This window comes from Staurois parvus, unplaced genomic scaffold (genome assembly GCF_062004578.1).
Source record: "Staurois parvus isolate SC_StPar_1 unplaced genomic scaffold, SC_StPar_1.0 ptg000347l, whole genome shotgun sequence".
NCBI classification, from domain to species: Eukaryota; Metazoa; Chordata; class Amphibia; order Anura; family Ranidae; genus Staurois; species Staurois parvus.
The window spans coordinates 421,965-444,005 of record NW_028318143.1 but is presented as its reverse complement, the minus strand read 5'-3'; positions in this window follow the sequence as shown (position 1 = coordinate 444,005).

The window sequence follows — 22,041 nt, the reverse complement described above, 5'->3', positions numbered from 1 at the left end:
GAGCATAGTGTAATGACAGTCATGATGTGAAGGAGTGTAGTGTAATGAGGGTCATGGTCTGGAAAAGCACAGTGTAATGAAGGTCACGGTGTGGAGGAGCATAATGTAAGGAGAATCATGGTATGGAGGAGTGTAGTGTAATGAGAGTCACAGTGTGGAGGAGGGTAGTGTAATGAGAGTCATGGTTTGGAAGAGTGTAGTGTAAAGAGGGTCATGATGTGAAGGAGTGTCATGTAATGAGGGTCATGGTCTGTAGAAGCACAGTGTAATGAAGGTCATGGTGTGGAGGAGAATAGTGTAATAAGAGTCATGGTCTGGAGCAGTGTATTGTAAAGAGAATCATGGTCTGGAGGAGTATAGTGTAATGAGGGTCATGACGTGAAGGAGCATAGTGTAATCATGGTATGGAGGCATGAAACATAATGAGATTCAAAGTGTGGAGGAGCATAGTGTAAAGAGGGTCATGGTGTGGATGAGTGTAGTGTAATGAGGGTCATGGCGTGGATGAGTGTAGTGTAATGAGGGTCATGGTGTGGATGAGTGTAGTGTAATGAGGGTCATGGTGTGGATGAGTGTAGTGTAATGAGGGTCATGGTGTGGATGAGTGTAGTGTAATGAGGGTCATGGTGTGGATGAGTGTAGTGTAATGAGGGTCATGGCGTGGATGAGTGTAGTGTAATGAGGGTCATGGTGTGGATGAGTGTAGTGTAATGAGGGTCATGGTGTGGATGAGTGTATTGTAATGAGGGTCACGGTGTGGATGAGTGTAGTGTAATGAGGGTCATGGTGTGGATGAGTGTAGTGTAATGAGGGTCATGGTGTGGATGAGTGTAGTGTAATGAGGGTCATGGTGTGGAGGTGCGTAATGTTATGAGAGTCATGGCCCGGAGGAGTGTAGTCTGTTGAGGGTTATGGTCTGGAAGTGCATAGTGTAATGAGGGTCATGGTGTGAAACAGCTAGAAAAGACCCCATGTGGGATCTACAAGATCTGAAAAGTTTAAAGTCTGGCTGTGGTAACAGCTGCATCCTAAAATTATTTTTATACTCCCCAAAAATGTAACTTTTCAGTCTTGCTATAAAAAGTGTTATCCCTTAACATAGTTCTAAAGCTCAGAACAATATAAAAATAATAAAAAAAGGACAATATTAAAATACTTTACAGGTGAATTCACTTACAGCTGCAGCCTCCTGCTTCCTTTGCTCCACTTTCCTGAACAGTGCATGTCGAAGCAGGCAGCACACTCACATCAGCTGTATTCCTTTCCTAGGAGCACACACCACAGGGTTGCTCTATAGCAGTGTTTATCAACCATTTTTTGGATGTTGCACCCTTTAAAATTTCTGCACAATCTCAAGTCACCCTACTCTAAAATGTAAAAAAATAAACTTATAGTTTTACATAATGCGGCAGCATCCACCCACATAACATATCCAACATTAGAGATGATTTATTCTTCCATTGATATAGACTAGAATTCCAGTATTTCTCTTCTCCGTCAGTTTCTCTCTCTCACTCAGCTAATGTGACCCCAGTGCTGATGGAAAGGGGTAGGGGAGGGGCAAACAAGGAGGCCTTATCAACCAATGAAAAAGCAGGCTTGATCCACCCACTGGCTTGTAAACAATTTTTCACCAATTTTTTGGAATTTTTGCCAAGGCACCACTGAGGAAACCTAAAGGCACCCCAGAGTGGTTGAAAAAGCCTGCTCTATAGGACCCTGCAAGCTGAGGAGCCACCCTGGATGCCAGAAATCCAAGGCCAGCAATTGGGAAGGGGTGAAAGTGCAGGGAAAACAAACTTTAGAGCATCCAGAGGCAGAACACAATGTAAGTGTTAAATTCAGCTGCTGGATTTAGAAAAAAAAAATAGAGTTTGATATCACTAAGTGCTGTAACTTACATCAACCAATCAGGATTTATCTGCTCCTTGACGTTTGTGTGCTTTCCCGTTGACATATTTCCAAAGTAAAGATATATTATCACAGTAGATACACAGATGGCTTTAAAATGCTCCCACCCTTTGTTCAAAGCCAAATTAAACCTTTTGGCTGGATCTGGGTATTAGCCCTCAAAGGGAAAACATATTAAGATATTACCATGAAGCCATGATACCAGTCTCACTGGGATAGATAAATAAAAGAGTAAAAGAAAGAGGTGCTAAAATAAAATACCCTTTCTGGAGAAAATGCTGCTCTTTTCAGGGCTAGCCACATCTGAGACCTAGGCAAATGGAGATGTGATCTGTGTCTGGATGCAACAATCAACCAGACTTGGCTCTGACTCATCTTTCCAACAGAGGTAACATGACCTAGGCCCAGGTCTCCATACATTAAGCAAGTTCTACCGAAAATCTGAGTTCCCAAAAAGAATTGCAGCCTATTACTCTAAATTTATCCATCTCAGTAGGATTCCTATTCACAGCTTTATGTTACCATTCAACTACAGGTCTGATTTAAGAATTAGCTCGCTTTATTGAATCCTGCAGGTTCTACCTACAGAGTCACCTTTAATTTCCAACATAAAAATATCAAAAGAATAAAATTAATATTTGTGAGTTCGGATTAATAATGTTTAGAAAGAAAAAAATGTGAGTTCTCCCACCTACAAAGGTATAATTTAATGCAGTATGAGTGGGCTGAGGTATAACATAAAACGTTTTGTAATTGCAGTTTGTTTAAAGAACAAAATGCAATTTTTAGCACCCACCATCGCAACTTCCAGAAATATTACAAATGAAATCGCTTTCCAGTAAAATTAGACTTAATTAGACCTTCCCTGGAATCTTCAATAATATCAAGGGTCATGCCGCAAGAAAAAGCTAATTTAATTCCTTGGGGGGCCTTCTCACCAGCCGAGGGCACAGTCATAAATATGCTACAGCAATTAGATCTGGAGGGGATAAAACGGGATGTTAATGAGATATTCTTCATTTAAATATTGTGCCATGCTCAAACAACATTTGAGCCTCCTATGATGCCAAGTCCCAACTGCTCCAGGAATGCACAAGACTGCCCCACTTTAAGCAAGTGAGAAAGATTACGAGACAGCTATTCAGGAAAAACCAACAAAATAGGTAAGTGTTTAGAGGGAAACACTTTATTTCATAATTGAAGAGCCCATTGAGTTTTATGTGTTGTGGAAGACTGCGTTGCTTTTCAATATGAATGGCACCCCAACACACAAATGCAGCAATGGGTAGCTCACTGTATCACACTAAAACACATACAGTATGTCAGAAAACATACAGCATCCCTCTTTTTCACTGCAATGCTGTGCGTTGGCAATCCATTGGTCTGCCTGAATGCGGCATAAATTGTAACTGGGCTCTTGCAGATCTAAAGCTAGGTATACACTAGTAGGATTTGGTTCAACATTTTTCGTAACAATGTTGTAAGAGCGTTCGTTTTTCTAATTATTGGCAAGCTCAAATCAAAGTTCATTTTCGGCTGCCATGATGAGAAACAGTGTATTTGGTTTTCATTTGGTAAAGTCCATTAGTTCCAAAATCAATTGTTAAAAGCAAATTAAATCTTGAACTACTTTAGAAGAGCATTCAAATATTCTGGGAATTTTCGTACTAATTTTCCTAAGAATTTTGGCATACGTTTTCTTTCACAATTCTGCTAGTGTTTACCCAACTTTACTCTTCCTATAGACATGTAGTGGACCCTTTTGTAGCACATGCATTGTAGTAAAATAAATCCAAAACATTCTCTTTTTCTTTTGATAAAGCAGAGAAAGTGGCTGTCTACGTCCCCACTGGGGAGACTCGCCCTCTGTTTGTCTTGGTGACCATTCTCACAGGGTCAGGAAGTGAGGGAAATTCAAAAAAATGTAGTCTTCATCCATACATTAAGGAATGGCAAATCTTCCAGTTAGGCCAAAACTGTCCAAGGGCTTCGTCACACCATATCAATATGAGCTTAGCTTTTCTGCACATCACCACACATATATCGCCCAAACAGAGGACATTTGTCCTCTGGACATTTTTGGAAAACAATTGTCCATTCATGTGTGATGGTGTGCAAAAAAACACAGCTCAACAGATATGGTGTGAACATGCTCCCGGAGATATTGTATAATTTCCAGGAAAATAATTTGGGAAAATATCCCCACCAGGACACCTACAAAAAAACCTCTTACTCTGTGGTAGGAAAGTGGAGTGCTGGACTTTTTTGTGGACTTAAAGTACTGCTTGTGTGTGTTCCAGTAATGCACGTGAATACACAAGCAGCTCTCTAATATTCTGGAAGTGAGTGCATTGTCTCTTTAAGTGATAAAGGGCATAGATATCAAAAATACATCAATAAATCAAAAAACATATGATAAATACATCAATTGGTTGCAACTTCCAAACTGAGAAAGTCCTAAGTGCAACGTGTTATGTCTCTTTCAATGCAAAAATCCATACAGTATTTGCCTAATGCATCACTAAAATTCATATAGATTAATGTGCTCATATAGCGCAACAGATAGTAATGCAAAATAATGCTAAAGTGCAATGTGCAATTTATACACAAAAATAAAAGATAGGATTCAAGTGATTGTAAAGACTCAATGATTTTAACAGCCAGTGAGCCAATGGGGAAAGAGAGGGGGAGGGTCAAGTTGCGGCTCTGTGTGCGAATGGACATAGAGAGCAGCAGCTCAGGGCCATGTTTGACATGTTTGTTTTTTTTTTTTAATTGCCTATAAAATCCCTTTAAGAATAAAAATGAAAAGTCCAAAGTTTATCAACTTATTTAACAAACCCTGTGATAAGTTCCACCAGGAAAATCTATAGAGGCACTCCTTAATAATAAATAATAAATCAGACATCTAAGTTCTAGGAGGTTGATGAGGCATAAGGAAATCCAGAAGGCAAGTGGCAATGATCTGGGGGCAATTTCACATCAAGAATCCACTAGCTGGTCTGATATATTGGCTCCAGCAAGTTCGGAAAAGCTCCAGTAGACCACCAACAAAATCACCATGCCAGTATAACTAAAAAAAACCAAAACACAGTATCACAGATTCATTGATTATTTTTCATTGATTATACTCACAAAGGGAGACAAACAGGCATTACACCAAAAATATGGTGCCGCTGCCAAGCGTCTCTGGGTTTAGTCCTGGAGCACTCTGTATTCCTCAAAGTGATTTTGTCACCAGGTGAAAAAGGTCAAAAAGCAAAAAAGGGTCTACATTCACCTGTCCCTTAGCATGTTCCTCTGATCTTCAATCTCTTGCAGATCAATGGCCTCTTCACATCATTTCCAGGTGTGTCATATGCCTACATTACACAATACTAATGTAGGGACCAACAGAAGGAAGTAAAGTGTGCATTGGGGAATATGGGTATCTTACACTCCCAGAAGTGTCACATGTAAAGAATCCTCAGACAACCATAGCTCTTGAACAGAGTGAAGATTGGAGGAGCAAGAAGGGGGGATGATGAAAATAAGATTTTTTTTTTCAGGTCCTGCTTTGCAACATTCTTTTTAATGTAGAGATGAAGTCATGTAATCTTGAGTGTAGGCTAAAGAGAAGTTCAGGACTTAGTCCTGTAGCGGTGCCTGGACCCCAAGCCTGGCTAAATTGAATTACAAATCCTTTAAAATGCATTGAAAATGCACCCAGAAGCATTTTATTTGGTTATTTAGCCATTTGCCTTGCATTAAATTAAAGATCCAGGTTCTCCAATAAGCCCATTTCACTAACTTGGCTGCTCCCTATGACTTAGCAGTGAATTGTAGCAATGGACAGGTCCATCTAGAACAGCCTCTCTCAACCTTTTCAACACAGAGGAACCCTTAGAAATAACTTTCCGATCTCTATATACAGTATACAACTCACGATACATTTGTGTGATGGTCAGTGGGAAGAAAGCTCCTCACAGTTTGTCATTGGGAAGAATTACCCCATTACAGATAGCTAAAAATATCAATGGGAACCTATCTGTAAAACAAAAATTGCCCATTGCTCAAAGAACCCCTAGCAACCTTTGGAGGAACCCTAGTTGAGAATCCCTGATCTAGAAAGATATCACTTAACAATTAATAAAATATTCAGCACAACTTCATCTCAATCCCTTAGTATTCTTATTATCCAAAATAGGGGATTTCCAATAAAGGACAAGAAAAAAACTGAAGGACTGAAAATCGAGGTCCATATAATGCAAATACAATACAGGTAGACAGACCTATAACATATAGATCTTATGGAAGGCTCTTAAATCTCCTCTGATATGATATACAGTACATCATTTGACTTTATGATGAACAGTAGTTTACAAATGCAGTTACCAGGGACCACTAATTTGGTTGTAGGGATGGGATGTGGTAACTTTAATTACACAGACAGTAATTACTGTTTTCCCAATTACTGTTTAATGTTGTGTGATGCTGTATGATGTGGATAAGGAGAACCGACATCCCGTTGCCTAGGCAGTTCTTTTTTAGGTGATGCATGTCTTCAAATATATCTATAGCTATATACTTTTCTTTATATGAAGGCAAACATTGTGAATATTAGGTTTAAACAGGGAGGTAATGTGTGCATTTGGCATGAGTGTAGAAAAGGCAAGTGCTATTTGAGTGCTGTTGAGCCTGCAAGGCAATCACTACATGTAGCACAGTGGCTAAATGGTTAGCACTCCTGCCTGGCATTACTAGGGTCGTTCAAATCACAACCATGGCACCACCTGCCTGGAATTTGCATGGTGTGCCTGTGCGGGTTTTCTCCCACACTCCATAGACATGCTGGTAGGTTAATTGGCTCCTGTCTAAATTGGCCCTAGTATGTGTACTTATGAATGTAAGTTAGGGACCTTAGATTGTACCTGAAAAAATGTGTGAAGTATCACTTATATTTTCTATACATCAGCAAAAACTGTCCCTGCATTAAGGCACCCTTTTTAAACGGATCTCTCCAGCTGTCAATCCTTAACATACTAAGCTCTAAACTTTCACCTTAACGCATTAGCCCCTTTTAATATACTGTACAACCCCTGAAACTCTTACTTACCCTGACAGAAAACCCCAGAGCTATAACCTTAATTTATTTCTCATGTATTGAGGGACACAGGATTCAAAGACAAATAGGTGGCAGTATAACCTAAAGGAGTATTTGATTACCAGCAAACAAAAAAAAAAAAATAATGACCAGCTCCTTATAACCCCTCCCACTCCCAACATGCCTCAGCTTTTTGCTAGTGTCATAGGAAGATAGATGTCTCTTCTCTATAGTATGTAGTTAATGCTTGGAATAGCATTATTGTAGCAGAGGTTCTGTCTGAGGCTGAGTCTTGGAAATTCTTAATGGATGATGTTGCCCCTAAAGAATCACATGCCACTGCCATTATTCCCAGGCTTAGAGAGACCATTTCTACTTTTACTTACTTGGTGGACATTACCTTGAAACTTTATGTTCAGCCTGCAGCTTTTGCTAGTTGTTCTATCTGGCTGGGATCCCTTAGAGTCTCTAAAACTAACAAGGCGGTGTAGCTGCTAGTCCCAGGCATCCTTTATGGTGACTGGGAGACTCCTAAAAAGTTGTTCATGTCCTAAACTTTAGGCAGGATAATACCCACTTGAGTAGTAGTCTTTTATTAGGTTAGGGGCCATTCATACTGTAGATCCAGCAGTAACCCATCTTAACAAAGCACTGACAATCCCTGTGGAGGATGTACATGTTTTTTTTTTCTTATACTTTATTTTTTTTTATATGTTCAAAATTAAGGATACACAAAGTGAGAAAGAAAGTAGAAGACATATAATTCAGACATGTGAATGGGTTACTCATATACAAGGTATAGCAGTGTACTAGAAAGTATAAAAAGTATGCCATTGAATAGAAATCATCAGTAGTTGTCTAACATATTGGAGTTTATTTACTAAAGCTGGAGAGTCCAAAATCAGACTCCCTTCTGCATAGAAACCAATCAGCTTCCAGGTTTCATTGCCAAAGCTTCATTGAACAAGCTGAGGTTAGAAGCTGATTGGTTTCTATGCAGAAGGGAGTCTGATTTTGGACTCTCCAGCTTTAGTAAATAAACCCCATTATGTCCATATACAGAGTATTTTGAAGTATTGGAGGACTGTTTTTAAAGTGGTTGTAAAGGCTCAAGTTTTTTTTACCTTCATGCATTCTATGCATGAAGGTAAAAGAACCTGTGTGCAGCAGTGCCCCCAGCCCCCTCAATACTTACCTAAGCCCCATCACAATCCATCGATGTGCACAACAGCCTCGGCTGTCCCGGGTCTCTGTCTCCTCATTAGCAGAGACAGCAAGCAGGAGCTATTGACTCCCACTGCTGTCAATCACAGCCAGTCAGCCAATGAGGGAGAGGGGGGGATGGGGCCAAGCCATGGCTCTGTGTGTGAATGGACACATGGAACAGTAGGGTGCACCCATAGCTAGCTGCTTGCTATGGGGGCACCCGAAAGAAAGGAGGAGCCAGGAGAGCCTGTGGGGGACCCAGGAAGAGGAGGAGCAGGTAAGTATAGACATATTTATTTTACAAAGAAAAAAAAAATGACTGTTTAGTATCACTTTAAGGATTATCCACAAAAGCTGGGAATTCTTTCCAAAACTTTGTTTAATCTGTATGCCTGACTGTGATGCTAACCTATTAAATATTAGGGGAATGGACAAGTGCTAATTGAGGAAACCCTGTTCCCCCCCAAATGGATCCTATGTCGTGTAGCATTTAGCACTACGAGGGGCGTTCAAGTCAAACTGGGACTTTTAATTTTACAGTTCTAAAAAGAGATTGTAGCGCGGTGGTACTACACACAGTAGTAAGTGGCAAGTATCTCCTATTTTTGATAGGCAACACATGTCACAGGCCAGGCCAGAGACCATTAATCAAGATGGCAGACAGCAGTGTTAGTGAGTGTGGCGATGAAGTTTCTTGTGAACGAAGGCGTAAAACCCACAGGTATCTACAGAAGACTTCAAACACAGTACAAAGTGAGACGCTCAGCGACATTTGAATGGTGTAAATTCAAACATGGCAGTACATCCGCCAGTGACAATCCCAGTAGTCGAAAAGAAGTGGAAGCATGAAGACTCACCACCACCAAAAACATTTTGAACAATTGCGTCTGCAGGTAAAGTGGATTTTCTACTCTGTGGTGCCACTGTCAACAGTTAATATTACTGCCATGTTCTGAATGACGTGCATACGCATCAGCGGAAAAAAAAAAACTGTCTGGTTTGATCACTAAGGGTGTCCTGTTTCTCCAGGACACTGCATGAGCTCATACTGCTCACAGCACTACGTGCACATTACAGCGACTTGGCTGGGAGGTATTGCCACATGCCCCTTACAGCCTGGACCTTGCTTTGAGTGATTTTCACCTGTTTGGACCCCTAAAAGAGTTCTCTCGGAGGTCAGTATTTCAGCACGGATGATGAAGTGAAGCAAGCTGTCCTAGCATGGTTCAGACGCACTGATAAATCTTTCTATGCTGAAGCTTTCCAGGCATTAGTTAAATGCTGGGATGAGTGTATAAATGTAACAGGGGAGTAAGACAAAAAGTAAATGCAGTTTCCACTCCTTGAAACTTGTTCTTTTATTATATAAACTCACAAGTCCCGATTTGACTTGAATGCCCCTCGTAATTTCAGTGTCCCTAGGCTGGCACATGGACGGGTTAGTGGATATTACCCATATTATATCCCATATGAGTTTCCTGTCAGTGAACATGCAGAGAACTATTTGGCCTAAATATTGGGCTGTGAAGCAGGAATGCAGGAAGCAGTTGCTACAGATGACGTTCAAGAGACAGCATCTCTTTGTAGGTGCGCTGAACAGGCTCATTAAGGATGTCAATGGAGGTAAGAGTACACACTTGCCTCAACAGAAACCTAGACCTCATGCAGGGAAAGTTCCCTCCCCTTCAAAAGTTTGGTGTACCCAGGTACCTCAGTTGGGCTTCCAAATCTTCCAAGACAGCTGACAAGTTTTCTTTGGCATGAAGATGTGTACATCTGTTAGCCTGTGTGATCACCTGAATAGTCAGCATCATCACCTGGACAGTTAGCATCCCAGATGCTTGGGTATGAAAGGTGGATTACAGGAGCTACAAGCTAGAGTTCCGCTTTATGCCTCTCCCAACTTTATGTTTTCCAATCTTTCAGTTTCACAGAACAGATTCAATACAGCCCTTGAAAGTCACCTGGATCACGGGGTTATCAACTCCTTCCTGTGGTAGAAAGGTTTCAGGTATTCTCACAGCCTCAAAACAAGAGGGGAAATCAACTCTTTTTGGATCAGGGCCCTAAATATCACCATTGGGATCCAAAAATTCTGCATTGAATTCACCAAGTTTATAATAGCCTACCTCAATCAGTGAGGCTTTCTGGAATCTGTGGACATCAAGGAAGCATACATGCATGTTTCTATTTATCCAGCACATCAGCACCAATTATCTGTGGGTCTCCAGCACATCCATTGTGTGGCCCTACTGTTTGATCTATCCTCTGTACTGTGTTCACCAATGTTTTAGCCCCTGTACCAGTCTTGCTACACTCCAAGGGGATCACCATTGCAGAATATCTGGATGACCTCTTGTTGGGGGAGCAGTTGACAATGTGATGTAGACAATTCAGACCTTGAAAAAGTTCAGTTGGATCCTGAACCTTAAAAAGTAAGCATCGGAGCCAGCTCATCACTTGGAGTATCCTATATATATATATATATATATATATATATATATATATACACAGTGGGGATCGAAAGTTTGGGCACCCCAGCTAAAAATGTGTATTAATGTGCATAAAGAAGCCAAGGACAGATGGAAAAATCTCCAAAAGGCATCAAATTACAGATTAGACATTCTTATAATATGTCAACAAAAGTTAGATTTTATTTCCATCATTTACACTTTCAAAATAACAGAAAACAAAAAAATGGCGTCTGCAAAGGTTTGGGCACCCTGCAGAGTTAATATCTTGTACTGCCCCCTTTGGCAAGTATCACAGCTTGTAAACGCTTTTTGTAGCCAGCCAAGAGTCTTTCAATTCTTGTTTGAGGTATCTTTGCCCATTCTTCCTTACAAAAGTCTTCCAGTTCTTTGAGATTTCTGGGCTGTCTGTCACGCACTGCTCTTTTAAGGTCTATCCATAGATTTTCAATTATGTTGAGGTCAGGAGATTGTGAAGGCCATGGCAAAACCTTCAGTTTACGCCTCTTGATGTAATCCCCCGTGGATTTTGAGGTGTGTTTAGGATCATTATCCATTTGTAGAAGCCATCCTCTCTTTAACTTCAGCTTTTTCACAGATGGCATCAAGTTACCATCCAAAATTTGCTAAAATTTTATTGAATCCATTTTTCCTTCTACTCGTGAGATGTTCCCTGTGCCACTGGCTGCAACACAACCCCAAAGCATGATTGATCCAACCCCATGCTTAACAGTGGACAGAGGTTCTTTTCATTAAATTCTGTGCCCCTTCTTCTCCAAACGTACCTTTGCTCATTCCGGCCAAAAAGTTCAATTTTAACCTCATCGGTCCACTGAACTTGTTTCCAAAATGCATCAGGCTTGTCTATATGTTCATTTGCAAAGTTCAAACGATGATTTTTGTGGTGAGGACGTAGAAGAGGTTTTCTTCTGATGACTCTTCCATGAAGACCATATTTGTACAAGTATCTCTTTATAGTGGAATAGTGTACCACAACTCCAGTGTCTGCCAGATCTTTCTGGAGGGATCGTGCAGTCAAACGTGGGTTTTGAATTGTTTTTCTCACAATCCTGGGAGCTGTTCTGTCTGATATTTTTCTTGGTCTTCCAGATCTTGCTTTAACTTCCACTGTTCCTGATGACTGCCATTTCTTAATTACATTCTGAACAGAGGATATTGACATCTGAAAACGCTTTGCTATCTTCTTATAGCATTCTCCAGCTTTGTGAGCATCAACTATTTTCAGTTTCGGTTTTCTAGACAACTGCTTAGAAGAACCCATGGTGCTGATTGTTGGGGCAAGGTCAGATGAGTCTGGGCATTTAAAACCTTTGAGATTGACATAACCTGGTCTTCCCAGAGGATGATTGAGAACAATCCATGACACTGGCAGGTCTCAGCTTTGCAAAGGGGGCAGTGCATGCTATAAATTCTGCAGGGTGCCCAAACTTTTGCAGACGCCATTTTTTTGTTTTCTGTTATTTTGAAAGTGTAAATGATGGAAATAAAATCTAACTTTTGTTGACATAATATAAGAATGTCTAATCTGTAATTTGATGCCTTTTGGAGATTTTTCCATCTTTCCTTGGCTTCTTTATGCACATTAATAAAATTTTTTAGCTGGGGTGCCCAAACGTTCGATCCCCACTGTATATATACACACACTGTATATATATATATTTATATATATATATATATCCTACACAAAGCTCACTCAGGGGGTAGGGCAGAAAGTCAGTGACTGACACTGGCTCTCTGCTCACTGAAGACCAAGAATGGAGTGATCAACAGTCTTTGAATGCTCAGTTCTCGGTCATAGAGGTGGCAGGGGACAGATGCTGCATCAGACCAATGCTTCATCCACCTGAGTATGTACAGTATGTTTGTTTTTTTTTAAATCCGGAACTTCTCTTTTAAGGATTGTGTTCGACCCTTTCCTGTCAAGGCGTACATATATAAAAGACCCAAAATTATAAAGTTCTATATTAAATAATAGATTCCTAAATTTATTTTTTTAATACAAGCAGTATAAGAACCCAAATTTGATCTGGTATCAGTCTGTTCCAGTCTACTGTACAGAAAACTAGGGTTGTAAGAAGGCAGTCAGTTGTGCTGCGGTGCTCATTTGCCAACAAGAAACATGCTAATAGGAGAAGGTTCACTTTCCAGTCACGGGCTAGGAGTGGGACAACACTTGGATACAGCAGATTTTGAAATTGTAAAAAGGTTATTAAACCATATGTTCAGCAATACTATAGGTGGCTTATTCCTAGTTAACGGCCTTTTCTGCTGTTCCCCTGAACACAGCTTGCAACTCAATAAAATGTCCTTTTATGCATTGCTTCATGATCACCTTGTGAGGCCCATTTAATGGTCATTGTACAACCACATTTTCCATAACGTCTAATCATTAGAAAAAAAATTAGTACCGTATTTTCCGGCGTATAAGACGACATTTTAACCCCTGGAAATCGTCTACAAAGTCGGGGGTCGTCTTATACGCCGGGTGCTGTGCTGAAACCTTACCGTACTTCCGGGTTGACGCTACTGCGCATGTCTTCGGCAGCAGTAGACGATCGCGGATCACCGTAGCTCGCAGAACTGCATGAGACGTCGGATGCGGCAGTGCTCGATTGAGCTTGACTGAAACTGTGATATGCAGAGAAGGGATACACAGTGATTCTGCGCATGTCACAGTTTCAGTCACGATCAATCGAGCACTGAACGGCTGCATCCGACGTCTCATGCAGTTCTGAGAGGAATGGTGATCAGTGATCGTCTACTGCTGCCCTAGACATGTGCAGAAGTGTCAGCTCGGAAGTACCGGTATGGTACTGCTGCATCCGACCTTGTCCCCTTAACTGCTATGAGATACGGTAATTATTAATATTATAATGTCTGTGGCAGTTCTGTGCAATTTATGGTATCTTGGAGACAGGCAGGGCTGGGCAGGCAGGGAGAGCTGACCCACCCAATCCAAGCAGGCTTTGTATGCAGTGTGCACAGTGTGCACAGAAAATACTGGTACATTGCTTGCCGTGATTGGTTGGAAGAGGGGGGTAGTCTTATACGGCGAGTATAGCCCAAACCCTATATTTTAACAGGAAAAGTAGGGGGGTCGTCTTATACGCCCAGTCGTCTTATACGCCGGAAAATACGGTACCTATTTCTATTAGTTGTACTACTAGCATCAGAAGATGTCTGGTACCGGTTCACATTAATGCTTGTGAACATCTATGAAAGTCTTGACTGATTCATGTATAGCTGAGAACGGTTACATTGTTACAGCAAGGGGGAATTTATCACCTTACTGCTTCTGGCTGTCTCCTTCTGACTTTTTACAAATATTATCTTTTTATTTTCCCATTAAAAATATTTTCGTTTGTTAATTGAGATCTAATAATATGTCTATTCTCCCAAGATGTGTGTTTAATAAGTGGCCCCTTGAACTACATGCTCTGCATGGTGAGGAAACAAAACTATCGATGCAAACAGAGACGAGAAAATGTTCTGAATAAAACAGTTATTTCTTTGAAATAAATGAAACTGCCTACAATTCGTTTAGTATTTTACTAATGATCTTAATTTTACCATTATTATTAAAACTGTTTTAATTAAAATAAGATAAATACTAAGCAAATGAAAGATGATCTTTTCAAAAGACTTCATTTTGTATGCAAATTTAATTAACATGTTCATGTTTTTTTTCTGGCAAGAATAGAATTTGAGAAAGCAAAAGAAGTTATTTCTATTATATTTCATGGCAGATGGTAGTTTCATAGCTGATGACAACTTTACTTTAGCATTCTGCTATGGCAGACTGACATTGTTTTATCAGAAGGTAGTCCATAAGTTAGATTTTGCAATGTGACCAATAGTTTTGATTGGTTAAAATTAACCCATTCTTTGGAAAAATTAATGTTTAAGGGAAAAATATTTTTTTTTCATATTTAGATGTGTTGAGGGGTTAGACCCTCTATCGAGTTTTTATTGCTGTCTATGTCCTTGCCAGAGAGATTTGCTCTCTTTATTTGTCCTGGTGACTGTCGTCAACAAGGCAGGAAATTAAGGGCAATCCACAATTATACAGTTGTCATCAGAGCATGAGACTTAAAGATGAACTCCTGCCAAAAACAAAATAATAGATGAAAAATGTAACCAGCTTTTGCAGCATTATTCACCTTTAGTCCAGAGATTTCCCCACAATACTAGATGTTCCCAGTCTGATGGCCAACATGGCTCAGCCCAATTCCTCTAATCCCTGGTTTCCTGGACCACTCCTGACCTGTCATTGGACAGTGAAAGGAGAAGCAGCACAGTTATAGGCTTCTGTTGAACAGAGTGGGATACGCAAACATTGAAAATGGTCCAGTTCATGTACACTATATTGCCAAAAGTATTGGGACACCCCTCCAAATCATTGGATTCAGGTGTTCCAAATATATAAACTCAAGCACCTAGGCATGCAGACTGCTTCTACAAACATTTGTGAAAGAATGGGTCACTCTCAAGAGCTCAGTGCATTCAAGCGTGGCACCGTAATAGGTTGCCACCTGTGCAATAAGTCCATTTGTGAAATTTCCTTGCTACTAAATATTCCACGGTCAACTGTCAGTGGTGTTATAACAAAGTGGAAGCAACTGGGTACAACAGCAACTCAGCCACAAAGTGGTAGGCCACGTAAAATGACAAAGCGGGGACAGCACATGTTGAAGCGCACAGTGCACAGAAGTCGACAATTGTGTAACCTCACAAATGCTCTTCTGGAAGAATGGTCAAACCTTCCCATAGACACCCTCCTAAACCTTGTGGACAGCCTTCCCAGAAGAGTTGAAGCTGTTATAGCTGTAAAGGGCGGGGCCAACTCAATATTGAGCCCTATGGACTAAGACTGGAAAGCCATTAAAGTTCATGTACGTGTAAAGGCAGGCCGACCAATACATTTGGCAACATAGTGTATGTGTGCATTTGTGCATACGGGGGGGGGGGGGGTTTGCTTTTAATTATTTTGTATTTAGTTACATGGTGTCTTTAAGAAGTGGGACACCACAGGCTCCATAAGGATGGCAATAGAATAGCTCAAAAATTACATGCATGGTATGGAGGAAAGATTAGTGTCCAGCAAAAAGCAACATCTGCTCTCCACTATGAATAAGTCCCTTAGAAAATAATAGCAGGCTTCAGACTCAAACACTAATGGGGTCTACTTATTTAAAGTTTGCTGAAAGAATGTGACAAACATTCACACAGCTCCAAGGAAATTTGCCATATTTTGTGTGTAGCGCTTACCCCCGCAGCAGCCACTGGTGATGATGGGACCTCTATTCTGCCATTACTCTTTTAACTGCTTGGATCTCAGCGACACACTTAGTCATAGTTTAAAAGTCACTTACACCTGTGGATTTAAGAGTTAGTAGGCTACAGCTCTATAAGATACCCAAGAATCAGGCCACAAATAACTTGATGGTAAATATATTAAGGTGTATTAAGGAACTGCAATTAAATGAAGCATAAACCAATGAAGAGTTAATCTGCACACTTTAGAGCACTATAAAAAGACGAACAGTCAATGACCCATTAACTGGCGCACAAAAGACTATAGCAAGTTAAATTTAACTATAACAAGTGCAACTAGATTTTGTAGAACTGCATCAGCTAAACTAGAATAATAGAATCCATGTGTGTACAATACACACCCAGCATAGGGTGAGGGTATGTTTTCCTAGTATATTGGGTACCCCTTGAAGATGGTGGAAAGTACCTGGCACCTACTAGTTAATATTGGACATCTTCTGGTGGGGCCCTTTATTAGGTGGTACACTGTCCCTTTAGGGTGTGCGTAAAGAATGGAAGATAGGCTGCTAAGTAGGAGCAGTCTCTGTTTTCGTTAACAGTGTGTTTGGCAGGCATTTAAGATGCATAGTCTGGCTCACAACTTCCTAGGCGGCTAGTCTGATCTCAGCGATCAGCAAGTTCCAGAAGCTGGGTCCCAGATCCTGGCACTGACCGCATTCTCTCTGGGTCCCGATGCTGGACTCTCTCTCTCAAACTCAGTCTCTGAAGGCAGCTGTGGCAGACATAGATGCAAGTCCGTCCTCTCTCTCTGACATGGGTGAACAGACATAGCAGCAAGTCCTTTTAGCTCCTCTTCTTGGCTCTGGCACAAAGAGCAACCTGCTCTGCAGCCACACATACATCTGTTTGTACAGCAGCCCAGTGGTGGGGGGGAAGTGGGTGATCACATAGCCTGCACATGCAGCACAGATGCAGAGTCCCACAGCTTCATACAGTATGCCAGCTTGGGGGGGGGGGGGGGCAGTGAAGGCAGGAGAACAAAGAGCAGGTTGCACCCAGCTACATGTGTAATAGAACTACCTTGTATGATCATTAGCACCAACTAGTGGTCAGAATTTCTTTTTTTCCAATTGAGGTATTTAAAAACAAATACCACATTATGGCCACTAGATGTTGCTAACAATCATACAATATAGTGTGGTTGTGTCACACTCATTCTGCAAACGTTTTATTCGAAGACTCTTAAAAGTTCATTTTTAATACCAAAAATAAATTATCTATATCTTATTTTTTGGTTTTCACATGAAAGTGGAGTTACCCTTTAAGTGAAAACCTTACAATGTAATCATTGTGTATATTGGTGGCGAGTGCCGAGAGGTGCTTCTTTCCACTTTATATATCGATCATTCCTTAGCATACTGTGCTTGTAACTTACATTGTGTTCTGACAAAAAAAAAATTCTACTGCCGTTGATCCACCTGTGTAGTATCTCCTACCTGCAGAGCGCCACGCTTTATGCTGGACGGAGGTGTCACCCTCTAACCTCATTTTCAGCATCAAATCTTTTTCGTTTTCAGAACTGTTACAGTGAAACCTAATTTTTCAAGCGTGTTTTAAATAATAAAATGAAGTAGCTTCCTCTACAATCAAACTCCTATTCCATTTAAATTGCATTGTGCCCTTTTATTATGTTTAAACTTCTTTATTGTAGTTACCATTATGCTAGTCTGTAAATAGAATTTTCTGAACTTTTGCAGTCGCCGCGTAAGTGATTTTGTTATTATCGAACCGTCATTCAGTACAGAGCTATTTGTTTTGTGGATTACTTTTCATGTAATGACAATGGATGGCGGGATGATGAATAACAATGTAGCTGTATTCCTGCTACATTGTAGTGACAGAGAATTTAGGCACAATATAAATCCTGGATTTGTTACGCTGTTTCAGGGTCAATAGCTTTGTCATTTACTGACAATAACTAAATGCTCAGACTGTATTCCTGGTACAGGAAGCAATGATTTCTGCATCAAGTAGGCAGACTATTGTTCTATAGAAGCAGATTTCGGCCTTATGGAAAAATACAACTATAGTTTAAAAAATCCCTGATAAAGTGTACTGAATTTTTACAGTAGCTATTTAGTAATCAAAGCTCTGCTGGAACTAGAGTTAGTAAAAAAACATTCTAAGCTAAAAAGCCCAAAATACTTGTAGTCACTGTAGTCATGATATACATTGGGTTCTGGGTCTTTTATCTTGTTTGCTCCAAAGCAAGATGGTTCCCTTTTCAGTAGAAAAGACGTGATAACATCACAAAAGGTAACCAGTTAGTGTGGGCATAGACCTAGCACTGGATGGCAGAATCTATTTTTAATAGGGAATGGGTGGGAGGGTATTGGGTGGGAGGGAGGGATGGAAGGGTAGTAGAAGGCTGGTTGGAGGGAGGGATGGAGGGGGGGTGGCAGAATAGTATGAGAGAGCGATGGGAGGATAGTTGTAAGGAATTTGGAGGGTGTTGGAAAGGAGAAATAGGAGGGTGGTGGCATGGTGCTTGGAGGGAGTATGGTGATAGGGACATGGGAGGGAGCGATAAGTGGTTAGTTGTAGAGTAGTGGGAGGATGGTGGGAGGGAAAGATAGGAGGTTAATGGGAGGGTTGGTGGAGGTGGTGAGAGGTAATATTAGGTAGTGCATGGGAGGGTGGAAGGGTAGTGGAAGGGAGGGAATGGTTGTTGGAGAGTAGTGGGAGGATGGTAAGAGGTCGGATAGTGAGAGGGAGGGTTGGGAGAGCAATGAGGGGGATAGGAGGGTGGCAGGAGGAAGGATGGGTGACCATTTGGAGGGTGAGGGAGGATGGTATATAGGAGGGATGGGACATTGGAGGTAGGTGTGTGGGGGTAGTGGGTGGTAGGGAGGGAAAGTGGTGGCAGGGTAGTGGGAGGTGGTGGTGAGAAAAAGGAAGGAGAGGGTTTTTGGAGGGTAGAAGGAGGCTATTAGGAGGGAGGGATAGGAGGTTGGTGGAAGGGATAGAAGAGTGGTGGGAGTGTAGTGCAAGGTAATATGAGGTAGTGGATAGGAGGGTGAAAGGGTAGTAGAAGGGAGAAATTAGGGGGCGTTTGGAGGGTGGTAGGAGGATGGTAAGATGGAAGGTTGGTAGGACAATGGGAGGAAGGGATAGGAGGGTTGAGGTAGGGTAGTGGTAATGAGTGATGGGCTTCTGGTTGAAGAGTAGTGGGAAGGTTGGGAGGGGGAGGGGAATGGGAAGATGGTGGAAGGGTGGCTGGAGGGTAGTAGCAGGGAGGGATGGAAAGCAGTTGGAGGTAGTTGGTGTGTGGTAGGAGGGAGGATTGGGAGGGATAAGAGGGTGGTTGGAGGGTGGCAGTGAGAAGGAATGGGTGATTGGGAGGGTTATGGGAGGATGGTGGTGGGAGAGTAGTAGGAGGGAGGAATGGAAGTGCTGTTTCTGTATTCTTAGAGATTAGCTTTAGAGTCATTAAATTCAGCTTGCTTAGCAATGGTATTCTAAAATATGTAACAAATTCAAATTCTTGTTTCTTCTCTCTATGGCAACAGCACTCTGTGTGAAGAATTTCCCAGTATTATCATCCCCCTTTTTTCCATGTGAATGGCTCATAGATGTACCCTGACATTTGCTCAGAGCTTGATGCCGAGTCACAAACTTTCCCTGCATTAGTGCTTTTATAATGTTTCAGGCATATCCAAGACTTTCACCAGAATTTCATAAAGAACTCAGAGATTATGGACAGAGTTTAGCGTATAGAAGTGTGACAAGTGTTGCCTTCGCAACACGGAAGTGCAACTCTCACTTGCTAACAAAGGAAATCTGATTGAAACCTATAGCAATGCATCCTGAAACAGAGGAGACTCTGTTTTTATAACAACCACTAAAAGTAATTTTTTATATTTTTTTGAACATCAAACTAATTACATGTGCTTAACAAGCATGAAACAAGGAGCTTGCTTGTTTGAGAGCTTCAGAAGCTCTCAAATTAGTGATTCCCAATTTCAAACCGCGTAGGCACTCGGCAACCTAGAGTTTCACAGCCAGAATAGCTTGAATTTAAATTGTATTTCCACTTTCGCAGCCAAACTGCAGCCAACTATATATTTGTTGTAAATCCCAATTAACATAGCATAATTGTTATAAATAATAATAATTGCCATCTACTTGCTTACTGCTTTTTATTTGCTTAATATCCTTCCTAGGTTTCCTTTGCTTTGTAATGTTTATGTGAGGGGGTTGTGGAGTTAAAGAGGGACTCCAATCTCCCCCTAAAAAAATGAAAAGTCAGCAGCTACAAATACTTTAACTACTGACTTTTAATATAAGGACACTTACTTGTCCAGGGATCCAGCAATGTCCTCATGCAAGCAGATTCTTCCATTGGCTCTGGTGCAGTTCAGGTACTGGCATCCAGCTTCACAGCCGGTTTCCTACTGTGCATGCGAGAGTCGCGCTTCTCTTTGTAAATGGTCCCGCAGTCTTCTGGGACCTGTGAGGTGTCCCAGAAGGCTGCTGGGGAAGAAGGAGGGGCTGAACATTGCTGCAGCAGAAGTGGGAGTATCTGTCACAACTATGTACCTGCTCCCACCCAAAGAGTACCAGATGTGGCAGTGGAGGGGGGGACGATGCAAACAAGCAGAACTTCCTCTTTTGGGTGAAGTTCCTCTTTAATGTTTAATATAAATAACTTTGTACTTTGCTGGCAGATATCAGTTATACATTAGATTTGAACACTGTGTCCCAAGGTTTGGATTGTGCATTGCATTTTTGTTTAAAAAAAAAAAAAAATTGTATTCATCATTTTCCAAATGGTGATATGTCAAAGCAAATTAAAAAAAAAAAAATCAACTTAAATTTTGATCACAGTATAACACCTAACCATTATTAAAAAATAAATAGAGAAAAATATATTGCTTAATCATATGTTATGTTTATCACAAATACAAGATATAGATAGGTACGTCAGAGAGCAACCCTTAATAATCCATATAGCCCTATTCACTTAAATACAATGTCAATAAATACAAAAATAAGTAAATAAATAACCCCCAAAATACATTTTTACTATGAATTAAATGTATGCTTATCCAAGCTTTTAGTAATTATTATTATTATTATACAGGATTTATATAGCGCCAACAGTTTGTTCAGCGCTTTCCAATATAAAGGAAGACAATACAGCAATGATACAGTTCAATACAAGAGGGTTATAGGAGGGCCCTGATCCTTGGAGCTTACAATCTAAGAGAATAGGGCTGTGTTCAACTGCTGTTTTACTCTCTAGCAGAAAATGCACTCATACAGGACAATGCCCCCCATCTGTGAATAATAATACCAGTTTTAGAATACCATTCTGAATCTTTAAATGTAAACTCAAACTATAAATTGTTCTACCTTTTAAAAAAAAGTTTTTGAAATGTGAATTTCCAGACTTATTTTTCAATATACAGCTGTTTTTTCATAGATATTGTTCATTCTGCCACTGTAGAAGAGACACTAGTAATCCAGTGCCTCAGTCATAATTATTTGAGCTAATAAGAAAAAATGAATCCATATCAAAAGAGACATCTGGAAATTAGTTGTGCCCATTACTGAAACGTGACCACAGCTCAACAATAGCATCAACAAATCCGTACCAATGATCATATCTGTAATCAAATCTTAGACTTTCTCCCAAAAAGATTTTTGGACAAGGCCACCAACAATGTGCCAGCATAGGTCTATATAATTCACATGTAGGACAAATCCCTCCATTGTGATGTTTTGGGGTTGTTTAGCTCAGTGCTTCCTAGTGAGTTTAGTCCCCTTGAGAAAGGCAGATTTAGGGTCGGTTGGTGCACTTTTATTAACTAGAAAGAAAAAGTTTACAGAAATCAGTAGCTCTTGGAGCGGTTTTCACATCAATGAAAAAAAGTCAAAAAAACAACTTCAGTCTCCTGTCCCACTCTTGCCACATGGCTGCTTCAGGCCTCAAGGCCTTAGGTGTGATCCCACAAACCAACTCATACAGCTGCTTAGACTCGACTATCTCACAGCTTACTCTTCGGTTTTGCT